Here is a 12,410-nt window from a genome sequence, read left to right as displayed (position 1 = left end):
CATAACTCTTTATCAAGCACAGTCTGGAGTATATTAAAACCAAATAGATTAAAAATTAAAAGATAAAAGATAAAGGAAAAAAAAGGGAATAAAATAAAAAAAAACAAAAAGAAAAGAAAAACGGGAAAAATCAATAAACTCTCTACATTAAGCTCAGCTTCCCATCATTATTAAAACTTAAACAATGTACATCATTCCTAATTTCAGTTAGTTTATTACTTGCAGGATTTCAAACTATGTTGAAACCAAGTAAGTTAATCAAATGGAATTCTCTAACTAGGGGCCTTGTCACTTTATCTAAGTATCTAAACCTTTAATTTGTCCCTTTTACCTCCTTCTCTATAAAGCAATTTAAACATTCAAGTACTTCTCTCGGTTTCCTTTTCCAACTCCCCTCATCCTGCCTCTACCCTTGTCCATATATATATGTTATTTTCATCCATACTCCTCTCATATTTGCTCCGCCATCCTGCGGACTCTCTGGGTATACCCTTCTAGACATTATATTCAAATAACAGTTTATACAAAAATCAGCTTACTTTCTGGCTCGAAATAAGCTCTAATTGAACCTTCACTACCCTCCCATCTACCCCGCACTTCCCAACTCCATTCATCCTAAACCACAATCCAGGAACATCACAATCTCCGCCCTCCTCACCCTAGAGAATAAATCATAAACAATTTAAATAAAAATTCAAAGTTATCCATCAAGTCCTTTTTAAGTCCCATACAATATATTTTCCGAGGAAATCAGCATCACTTCTTTCAGCCCTAGTGTCTCTTCATCAGTATGCAACTGCTCTTCTGCCCTTCCGGAGGGGGAAAGCGATACCTCCCGCCTTGTAGTTGTGTGTTTTGTTGTTTCTCTTCTACTTCTCCTTGTCTTTCTCCAAGTCCGGGTGATTCAGGAAGTCCCGCCTTCAGGATCTTGTAATAAAAATTTCGGGCTTCCCAAACAGAGTTGAGGCAATGTTTTTGGTCATCAAATGTAACTGTAATACCAAATGGTACCTCCCATCTATACTGTATTTGAGAATTTCTGAGTTCTTCAGTTAAAAAAGCATAGTCTCTCCTGGCTCTTAACATTTGAGGTGGTATTTCTTTGAAAACAATCAGGTCCTGTCCATCAATTCGCAGCCTGTTATTATAAAACTCTTGTATTATCGCATTTCTGGATTCTCTTGTAGCAAAATATATAATTATATCTCTCGGAAGCTGTCTCTGTTTTGCTACGCACGAATTATGGTGGTAAATTTTTTGGATCTGCCAATCAAAGTTGAGTCCCGGACTTCCCACCGAATGACTAAAAGCCTCAAAAAAGGTCTGTTTCAAATTCTCCTGTTCGTTTTCATGCAATCCCCTAACTCTTATTGCAAACGCAGTCTTCTTATAGTTTGTCATAACAAGTTGTTTTTGTGTGTTTTCAACTTCCTGTTGTAACATTTCAATTTTAGATGTCAGGTTAGAATTAGCTTCTTCCAAAGTCTCAAGTTTATCCTCCATTCCAGCAATATAATCTGTCATTACAGTTATAACCTCGATCATATCCTCCTTTGTTTGAGCAATCTTGGCATCAAGTTTGTCACATAAGTCCGAAATAAGTTGCTTCATTTCCTGTCTAAATTCTTTAAGGATTTCAAAAAGAAATTCTTTCGTTAACAAATCTCCAGTAGATGGCGTAGAAGGCAAGAGCTGCGGCTTTATAGCAATTGCTTGGGATGTATTGTTAAAAAAACGTTTAGATTGCTTTGACTTCGGAGCCATCATAAAAAGAAAACAAACAAAGTCTCTGCTCACCTTGATTTAGGATAAAATACTTTCAGTAAGCTTTTGGCAGTTCATAAAAGGAAGTCTTCAAGAAAACAAGGCTGATTAAATATATCATATATCAAATGCGGAAGCTTAAAATCGCCATTTTGAAAAGCAGTTAGACAAAGGAGTTTTTTTATAAAATTGAAGCTGGTATTTTGAATAATAATAAAAAAAGGGTTCTCAGGAATGGTCGCTGCTCGGATTGATTTTAAATAGTTTAGTTTTGTCCTGAGGGGGGGGCAACCTGCCTTGAGCTGAAAAAAAAACAGCTGAGAAGATCTGGCTGGAGTAAAAAAAACCTCAGCTTTTGTTGAACCTCTTCTCCGTTCACAGCGAAAAACAAAAGGCTGTGAACTTCAAAGAGGATTCTAACGACTGAGTTCCTCCCTGCCCCTTTCTTGCCTGAAAGGAGAGATATCTATTGATCTTTTAGATATACAGACCAGAACTCTGAGGGCAGCTCCATTGAGCCACCGGCGACGGCAGACCCCTCCCCCAGAAGTCCCAAGTGTGACTTTCATAAGACCAGCCTAGATTACTGGGATATCAGATTTTGAAAGAGGGCATGGTGATGGTAAAGTTCGGGTAAATTAGAGTGGGAACCCCTTGAACGAGAAGGTAATTGCAGAGCTTTCTCCGGTTTGCAAAGTTCTACTGTCAATTCAACCCACATTTGTCCAGATAGCACTACCAATCACCAAGATGCTGAAAACAAATGGAGAAGCTAAGCCCAAGCCCAAGCATTCCTTGAACTGGTGGCCTCTCAGCTCCGGCGGTCCTTGGATGAAACCAATTATCTAGATTCCTTTCAGTCTGGATTCAGGCCTGGCTACAGCACGGAAATTGCTTTGGTCACGCTGATCGATAATCTCTGGAGAGCCAGGGACAGGGGCCGTTCTTCGGTGATTCTCCTCCTACCTCTCGGACAGGTCGCAGTCAGTGTTGGTTGGAGGACAGAGGTCGACCCCTAGGCCCCTTAAGTATGGGGTGCCGCAGGGCTCGGTCCTGTCCCCCCTCCTGTTTAACATCTACATGAAGCCACTGGGTGAGATCATTCGGCGGCACGGGATAAAATACCACCAATATGCGGACGATACACAGTTGTATCTGTCTGCCCCGTGCCAACTCAGTGAAGTGGTTTACGCAATGTGTCAGTGCCTGGAGGATGTTAGGGTCTGGATGGGTGTGAACAAGCTTGCACTCAATCCCGACAAGACCGAGTGGCTTGTGTTTTTCCCTCCCAATAATTGGCCTTGTATTCCAACTCTCAGGCTGGGGGGTGAAATTATACGCCCCTCAGACAGGGTCCGCAATTTGGGAATCCTCCTGGACCCACAGTTGACTTTAGAACACCATTTGTCAGCTGTGACCAGGGGGACATTTGCCCAGGTTCGCCTGGTGCACCAATTGCATCCCTACCTGAACCGGGAGGCACTCAGAACAGTCACTCAAGCCCTTGTGATCTCAAGACTGGACTACTGTAATGCGCTCTACATGGGGCAGCCCTTGAAGAGCATTCGGAGACTTCAGCTTGTCCAGAATGCAGCCGCGCAAGCGATTGTGGGTGCACCTCGGTACACCCACGTTACACCTATCCTCCACGAGCTGCACTGGCTGCCTATTGAACTCCGGACGCGCTTCAAGGTGCTAGTCGTTACTTTTAAAGCCCTGCATGGTATCGGACCTGGGTACTTGAGAGACCGCCTTCTGCCAATTACCTCCCTACGACCAATTAGATCCCACAGATTAAGCCTCCTCCGGATTCCATCAACTAGCCAGCGTCAACTGTCGACCCCCTGGGGGAGGGCCTTCTCTGTGGCTGCTCCGGCCCTCTGGAACGATCTCTCCGTCGAGATTCAGACCCTCACCACCCTTCAGGCTTTCCACAAAGCCATTAAAACCTGGCTGTTCCGGCAGGCCTGGGGCTGATGAGTTCCCAACCCCACTCGAATGGTTGTGGCTGTTGATGACTTTTAATTTGTTTTTTGTATTTGTTTTGTCTTTTAGTCTTTTGTACTCCCCCTTTCCCTATTTGGTTTGTTAGCCGCCCTGAGTCCCCTCGGGGAATAGGGCGGCATACAAGTTCAATCAAATCAAAATCAAATCAATAGTCACTTGAGTGCCAAGCTGCATTCGAGAAACTAAAATGTCTTTTCACTGTTGAATCGGTCCTAAAACACCCTGACCTGGACAAGTCTTTTGTGATACAAGCAGATGTATGTTCACACCACCATCAGTCTTCAGAGCCTTTCCTAGCAGTTATGTTCTCCAAACACAAAGGATTCTCCTTGCTTTGATTCCAATTGCTGTACATTCACTTCCCTGAGTCAATTTTAAAGCCTATCAACTTGAGTTTCCTTGTTAATCATAATTTAAGCAGTCATAATTGTTTTCAGCCCATTACAATTTAGCTGTGCACAAAAAGCCACTTATGGTTTACTCAATTATCTCAGTCTTTTAGGTTGACAGACATACCTTGCTTCAGGACTGTTTTGAATGAAAAGTGTTCCATGTTGGGATAATAAATAAACCACAGTGATGGGTTTTGCACAATACATTACACTAGGCTAAAATGTCTTGGCTGGTTTACAGTTTTGTGCAACATGCAAACACAGCCAGTTATAAAACTAGGTTCCTGACCTATTTTCTTATATTATGAACTCATAATTATTAGGATTATAGCAATAGTATATAATAAGAAATATAAACAATTAAATAAGAGTGCTTCTCATTTGAACTAAAAGGGAAAATTCATCTCAAAATTATTTCTTAAAGAACAAGCAATTGTACACTGTACCGTAGGCAGTTTGCTAAATGTACCTTTAAAAAAATAAGCATATGTTTTAAGTATTGCATGAAAATAGCCTTATGTAACATCACAGATGAAAGTAAATCCCATAATTTGAGCTGTAGGGGAGTATGGCTGAAGATTTAGTACAGTAGTTAAAAGCCAGCTATAAATGTAGCAGTTTATTTTGAAGAACAGGTGGGCAGAAAATATGCCAACAAATAAGCACAAAGTCAGAGTTAAAAAAAAGGAACATGTAATGCACACTACTGTACTTCAAGAAATGTGCTGAAGTTACATTTTCTAAGCTTCTGCAGGTAGCAGAATGCTGTTGTTGCTGTCATGTTAAATAAACATTTTAGTCATTATTTAGCTCTTGCTGAGAATGATTCTTGACTCAGACCCAAATTATAAAAGACTATTTTCAGAAAAAGAGGTGAAAAAATAAGGTTCTGATACTAGCTTTAGATTGCATTAAAAGCATTAAATAGTACACAGAACATCTTTATCCGTTGCATATTTACTTTAATCTTCCAGTTCATGTAAGGATGGGCATATATTTAAGTTCCCCTAATCAACAGAAAACAAAATATCCTGTTTCTTCAAAGTCCAACTTTGACTTCCATTCGGTGTCAAGAGAAATCCCATAGTTTTCATAAGTCTGATATTTTTAATTATAGACAAATCACAGCATTTCAATACCTTCCAAGGTCTTCATGGCTGCCCTACCAAATACTAGTTCGAAGCATGTTTCTTTATTGTTGATGATTGATCCTAAAAGGCAGAAACTATCTACCACTTCATTATATTCATGTCCGGTTCCAAGACTGGTTGTTCTACTAGTTGTCATTACTTTGATCTTCTTCATATTTAACTTAAATCCCATTTTTTCACTGCATCCCTTGACTTTTATCAATACCTGTATTTTCAGCTATCAGGATGGTATCATCAACATAGCATAGGTTATTGGCATTTCTTCCTCCAGTTTTAAAGCTACACTCATTACTTTCAATCCAACTTTGTTTTATATGTAATTAGCATATAGAGTTATAAGGGGAGAGTTTAAAGCCTTGTCACATCTCTTTGCCATCCTGGAGCTAATCGGAATGTTAGCTGTTTTATTTGTATTGGGGCTTCCTGACCTATATATATATAAATTTATCATAAGCATGATTAGATATTCTGGGATTCCCATTTTTCGGAGCACACCACAAAGCTTGAAACAATTGATAAAATTTAAGATCTTTCTACAATGAATGAAGCACATAATGAGTACTTCTTGGTATTCTTTGGCTTTCTCAATTATTCAACATGTGTCAGCAATAATAGCTGGTGTCTCTCAGCTTTTTCTAAAGCCAGCTTGAACAGCTGACATTTCTTTTCTATGCAGATTTCTAATCTGTGCTGGATGGTCCTAAGTATTATTTTACTGGCTTGTAAAATTAAATCATTAATGATGATTTGCAGATTCTGTTAAATATCGGTTTTTTTTTAATTTTTGTCTGAAATTGCCTGCTTGGCCAGGGAGTTGGACTAGAAGATTTTCAAGGTTCTTTCCAACTCTGTTATTCTCTTATTGAGTACTGAAAAGTAGATTGACCTGTTCCAATCTATTGACCACTATGTTGTTTTCCAGATATGGTGGCATAATTTGGTTAGAATCTTGATTGATTCTTTTTCTGTTGCTTGCCACATTTCAATGGTTATTGCCTTACTTCCTGTACCCTTCCTACTAGGTAATGATCTGAGTGCTGATCTTTGTCTTCTTAGACTTCAGGGTTTTATAAGTAGATAATCTCTTCTAAGGTATCTTATAATGTTGATATGTATAGTGTACAGTATTTCAATATAGTCCTTCCACCTTCCTTTGTTCTCCCTTGCTATCTGTCAATTGACATCCTTTAGCATACCATTTCAAGATTACAACCTTCAAAGATCTTTTGGAAGCCTTTCCTTATTTTTCCAGGTCTATTTATATATCTTTACATATGTTGTAGCAACACAGCTTCTTGTCTTTTCAAATACCTCTCTGAAACTCTTTGTTAAGTTCCTTTTTCAGAAATTTGTCTTTCTTAGCTTTGGCTACTCTTTTCAACAATTTCCAGCATTTGTTCTAACACCGAGTTTGTTTCCTTTTCCTTTTTCCTTTTTAGCAATCACTTCTCACATTCAACATTAACTATTTCTTTGATTTTATTCTGTAATTCCTCTGGTTATCCATCAGTGAGGCTCAGGACTCCAAAGCAATTCAGGATTCCTGACACGAGTGAATGTTGAAGATTATATCATGAAAACTAATTTCTTCTTCTTCTTTAGCTTAACTTGGAACTTGAACTTGAACAGTTTGTGATCTGTTCCACATCAACATCTGGCCATGTCTTTGATGTTATAATTGAGCTTTTCTACTACCTTTTTACTAATGATATAGTCAATTTGATTTCTGTATATTGTACTCATCTTGTCAGTTGAACTGTCTTGTTCATTCTGGTGAATAAATCTAATTGAAGAAGGGAAATTATAGTTGTTCTTTGAGATTGTATAGATAGCTTTCCTGTGTAACTTCATGCATTTGACAGAAAGTACTTGAATATAAATATGACCTAAATATTCCAATTTCAAAAGCTATCCTGTGGTTACTACTCCATTTTCTCCACATCAACATTTTGTACACATACAAAATGAGATGGAAGAAGCCATATGAAAATCATAACAAATGGGAAAAAATGGCTTGGACTTTTCATAGTGCTGTGAAGGAGACAAGGTTATTGCCTACGTAAGTAAACCTTCACAGAAAATTCACAGTCTTCTTCATTTACAATCCTTCCACTCCTCCTGTCTTTATTTTATTAGCCAGATAATCTTTTAAGAGAAAGAGGGAACAGCTGCAGAATCTAATTAGACAGAAAATAATAGTAGCTTTCCATCTGAAAGTATCTCAGATGAGCTCACCATATAAGACTTTTTGATACTCTTACCTCTACCAGCAAAAAAAAGAGAATCAGAAGTATTCAAACATTCTGCAAAGAGAAAACAAATCTCCATAAGGGACAAATGAAGAAAAAATATATACACAAAAAATAGTCCTTGTAGAAAGAGTTTTTTCCTCATTAGTCTTACAGTACCCATTCAAGTCCTTATAAAAACTGTGGGGATTTGGTCAGTAGTGAATGCTGAATAGTGGTTGGAGGGAAGGGATGGATTTCTTTCCTTTGAGGCCAATTTTGCCTGATGTTAGTAGGTGGGGGAGAGATCTAATGCTGGAGTGTCCCAAGACACTACTCTTTTCTCTGCCCTGATTTAATATCTACATGAAGTCGCTGGGTTAGATCATCTATCAGCACAGAATTAAATAACATTGTTAGATGATGATACTCAATTATATATCTTTGCTAATCCAAGTGATGCTGCCATGGTTCCTTCCCAGTTTCTGAATATTTATTTATTTATTTATTTATTTATTTATTTTATTATTAAAATTTATATGCCGCCCAATCCCGAAGGATTCCGGGCGGCTTACAAAAAAGAAGAAAAGAAAAGAAAATAAAAAAAAACAGGAAGAAAAAAAGGACAGTTTAAAATCACAAAACCAGTTGCATTCATTCTAATCGGGGCTGGACCTCAACAATGAGGTCAACAGCCCCAGGCCTGCCAGAACAGCCAAGTTTTAACAGCTTTCCTGAAGGCCATGAGAGTGGATATGGTCCGGATCTCTGGGGATAGCTGATTCCACAGAGTCGGAGCAGCCACAGGCTCTCCTCCAGGGGCCTGCCAGCAGACACTGTCTGGCTGACGGCATCTGAAGGAGGCCCAATCTGTGGGATCTTATTGGCCGCTGGGAGGTATGTGGCAGTAGGCAGTCTCGAAGATACGTTGGCCCTGAGCCATGTAGGGCTTTGAAGGTAATAACCAACACCTTGAATTGCATTTGGAGACCAATTGGTAGCCACTGCAGCTCGCGGAGGACAGGTGTAACATGGGTGTACCTCAGTACATCCAATATCGCTTGCGCGGCCGCATTCAGGACTAGCTGCAGTCTCCGAACGCTTTTCAAGGGTAGCCCCATGTAGAGCGCGTTGCAATAATCCAGCCTTGAGGTGACAAGGGTGTGAGTGACCGTTTGACGTGCCTCCCGATCCCCGTAGACCCCCCTCCCCCATGGCCCCCAATCTTCCCGGCAGGCCACACGCACCATTCACTCCAGGACGGGAGGCGAGTCTGGGCCCCCATCCACTTCTGCTTGTACACTCAGTGGAGGGGGCTCCAGGTCGCACTCCCAGTCCTATCATATTCACCAAACAAGCACTCTCCTCAGACACACCCCACAGTAGTCATTAAAAATACCATAACAATAATTAAATTAAAAGTGGGCGCATTCTCTCTCACATTCATACATTCATACACTCAACAAACCAGTTAAAAATAGGGTCTAGATGAGTAGATAGCTATGTATTTATGGCCTGCCAGGTCTTCCATTGTTGTCTGGATTGGGTACTATCCACCCAACTAAATTGGTGTGCAAACTGGGGATCTTCCTGCTTGAAAAGCAGATGGCAACCATGATTAAGAAGGCTTTTGTACAAATCTATTGTGCACCAGTTGTGCCTCTTTCTGGATCCAAATCACTTTCTAATTGTACTATTGCAATATGCTTTAGTGGAACTGTCATTGGAAAGCATTATCCCAAGCTTTTAATCGTTATTGGGGTATAATATGCATGTTGTTTATTGGCCATGTATTCCATCTCTCAGGCTGGGGGGTGAAATTATACACCCCTCAGAGAGGGCTCGCAATTTGGGAGTCCTCCTGGATCTGCAGCTGACTCTAGAACATCATCTGTCGGCTGTGACCAGGGGGGCCTTTGCCCAGGTTCGCCTGGTGCACCAATTGCGACCCTATCTGAACCGGGAGGCCCTTCGGATAGTCACTCACGCCCTCATCACCTCAAGACTGGACTACTGTAATGTGCTCTACATGGGGCTGCCCTTGAAGAGTGTTCGAAAACTTCAGCTAGTCCAGAATGCAGCCGCGCGAGCGATTGTGGGTGCACCTTGGTACACCCACGTTACACCTATCCTCCGCGAGCTGCACTGGCTGCCTATCGGTCTCCGGATACGCTTCAAGGTGCTAGTCGTCACTTATAAAGCCCTACATGGTATTGGACCTGGGTACTTGAGAGACTTCTGCCAATTACCTCCCAAAGACCTATTAGATCCCACAGATTAGGCCTCCTCCGAATTCCATCCGCCGGCCAATGCCAATTGTCGACCACCCGGAGGAGGGCCTTCTCTGTGGCTGCTCCGGCCCTTTGGAATGAGCTCCCCGTGGAGATTCGGACCCTCGCCACCCTTCAGGCCTTCCGGACAGCCGTTAAGGCCTGGCTGTCCCAGCAAGCCTGGGGTTGAGTCCCCCCCCCACTCGAATTTGCTGTGCTTGCTGTGCTTTTTTTAAACTGTTGTATCACTGTCCTGTTTGTCTTACTTTCTGTATTTGTTTTTCCCCTTCCCCTGGTTTTTGTTCAGCCGCCCTGAGTCCCTTCGGGGAATAGGGCGGCTTACAAATCGAATAAATACCAATATCAATACCAATCCCCTCTGCCTCTGGTCCTCATAAGAGGAGAGGATCACTATGAAACTAAGGACACTGTGGATTCTAGACACCACTGGGGAAAGTTGCAGTACCTTGTGGGGTGGAAAGGCTATACTGGATGCAGAGTGGGTGGCAGAAAGGGACATTAAAGCGGCTAGGCTAGTAAAGAAGTTTCATTCAAGGTACGCTAAATGACGAAAGTGGAACTAATATTTTGTACAATGGATAATTGTTTATTCATATGTATGTTTATAGTTATTCCAGGTGTATCTTTCTTCCTGGGGGGAGGGGTCGCATGTCAAGAGTAATTCGCTCTTTCACCTAGTTACTTCACTCTAGCTTGACAACAATCAGGAGGGGGTGGTTGAAATGTCTGGGATGGGAATCAAATGTCAAGACTTTGTCTGCAGATCATGAGACTCTGCTGCCACCCTCAAGGGCACGCCACATAGGTGTTTGAATGATGCAGGCCATTCTCATAACAAAAGAAGCTGATTTAATTGGATAACACAATGAACTGAGGGGGATGGCCAAAGGGGAAAAGCAAGTTTAACTTTGTAGGCTCAGAAAACTCAGAGGTGACGACGTAGAGGGGACACTCTGTGGATCATGAGGAGGAAAGCAACCCTTCACAGGCTCGGAGGAAGCCTCAAACTACCAGGAGAAGAAGACAGCCATCACCGCCAGACCAAGCTGGCCCACTGTTTAGAGCAGTGCTTCTCAAACTTGAGAACCTTGACATGTGTGGACTTTAGTTTGAAGCCCAAATCTAAATGTGAAGTCTAAAATCTGTGGACGGTAAGGTCCACAGATCTTAAAATTGCAAAGTTTGGGAAACACTATTTTAAAGGATCTTATTATTGTGGAAAATAGAACAGCTCAGCCTGAGAGATTAAAGGATCAGGAAATTTCCCCATGTGTAGAATTTATTTTGTTTGTACAAGTGTAGGCAATCTAATGAGTCACTCACTTTCGGGGGCTGTTTTAATAACATTACAGTATATAAAAAAAAGAGACCTGAGTCAAATGTAAGGATGTGCACCTGTCCTATTCACTTTTTTTCTTTTTTTGAATGGTAAACACCTGCACACAATTAATAAGTATTCATTCAGATTTGAGAATGATACCATGCTTAATGTTGTACTATGTAGAGTCAGCATCAGCTTCACTTCATGTAGGGATCTGCTAAAACACATAATTTCCCAAACTTTTATAAGTGACATTATCTTTGATCTGATAAATGGCCAAAGGTTGGCAATAAAATACATCCACATTCCCCTTTTTCTCCTTCTCTCAGCAACCTAGCATACCATTCCAGCTTCCTCAATGATTTGATAGACTATTAATTATGCGAATTAGGAATAGTACTTTCTGGCAGACCTCCAGTTATTTGGTTGTTGGGCTTCTGGAAAGCAACTCCCATGGTACAAGAAGCTGCACAAGAAGTGACTGAAACCCACTGCTGGCGCGTGACACTTGGTCGGAAGGGAAACCAAGGTGAAGGATCCATTATTTACTTTCTTTAATGTGTTTCAAATCAAAGAACAACACTACTTGCTGGCCTCTTTACAAAGACAGATTAGTGTTTGCTACCAGAGCCCTTGATGTTGTTCAGCTGACGTTGAAATGTTTTGCTGTCACTTTAGTGATGGAAGGAATGTACCTAAATCTTGCAATAACAATCAACTACCATGCTTCTTCCTGAGGGATGTCTCCTTGCATTAAAATTTAAGAGGTGCCACACATCTTTTATTTCTCTTTTCTACTAAGTAGAGGGAAGAGCTAGAGAGATCATCTGAACTTTTCAAAGATTCCCTGGACAAGATGTAATATGATGACTATACAAATTAAAACTTCGTTCTGACCCTAAGTCTCCTTGGGCCATAGTAATTAACTACAAACAGAATTAATCAATCAAAACCCATGTCAAATACATGGAGCCCACAGATGCGAAAATGCAAGGCCTTTGGGTGGAAAGAGATTGAGTTATAGCTGTCTTTCTAGTCAAGATAAATGATCTATTAAATTACAGACATGCCCAGCTTTTAGTTCCTGCTCTCTGGGAGGATTGCATTCAATTCACTCAGCAATTATCTGTAACATGAGAAAAAAATCTTTACTCCAGAAACAAGCTCTAAAAGGTCAAAACGTAATCTCTGTCTTCAAAAAGACTTTCCAGTGTAGGTTTGCTGTAATAATAAAAGCAATGTAAATACATCAAACT

The sequence above is a fragment of the Thamnophis sirtalis genome, unplaced genomic scaffold (genome assembly GCF_051295495.1).
Source record: "Thamnophis sirtalis isolate CommonGarterSnake01/CBP01778 unplaced genomic scaffold, rThaSir2_p1.2 scaffold_12, whole genome shotgun sequence".
NCBI classification, from domain to species: domain Eukaryota; kingdom Metazoa; phylum Chordata; class Lepidosauria; order Squamata; family Natricidae; genus Thamnophis; species Thamnophis sirtalis.
Note: the sequence above shows the minus strand (reverse complement) of the source record.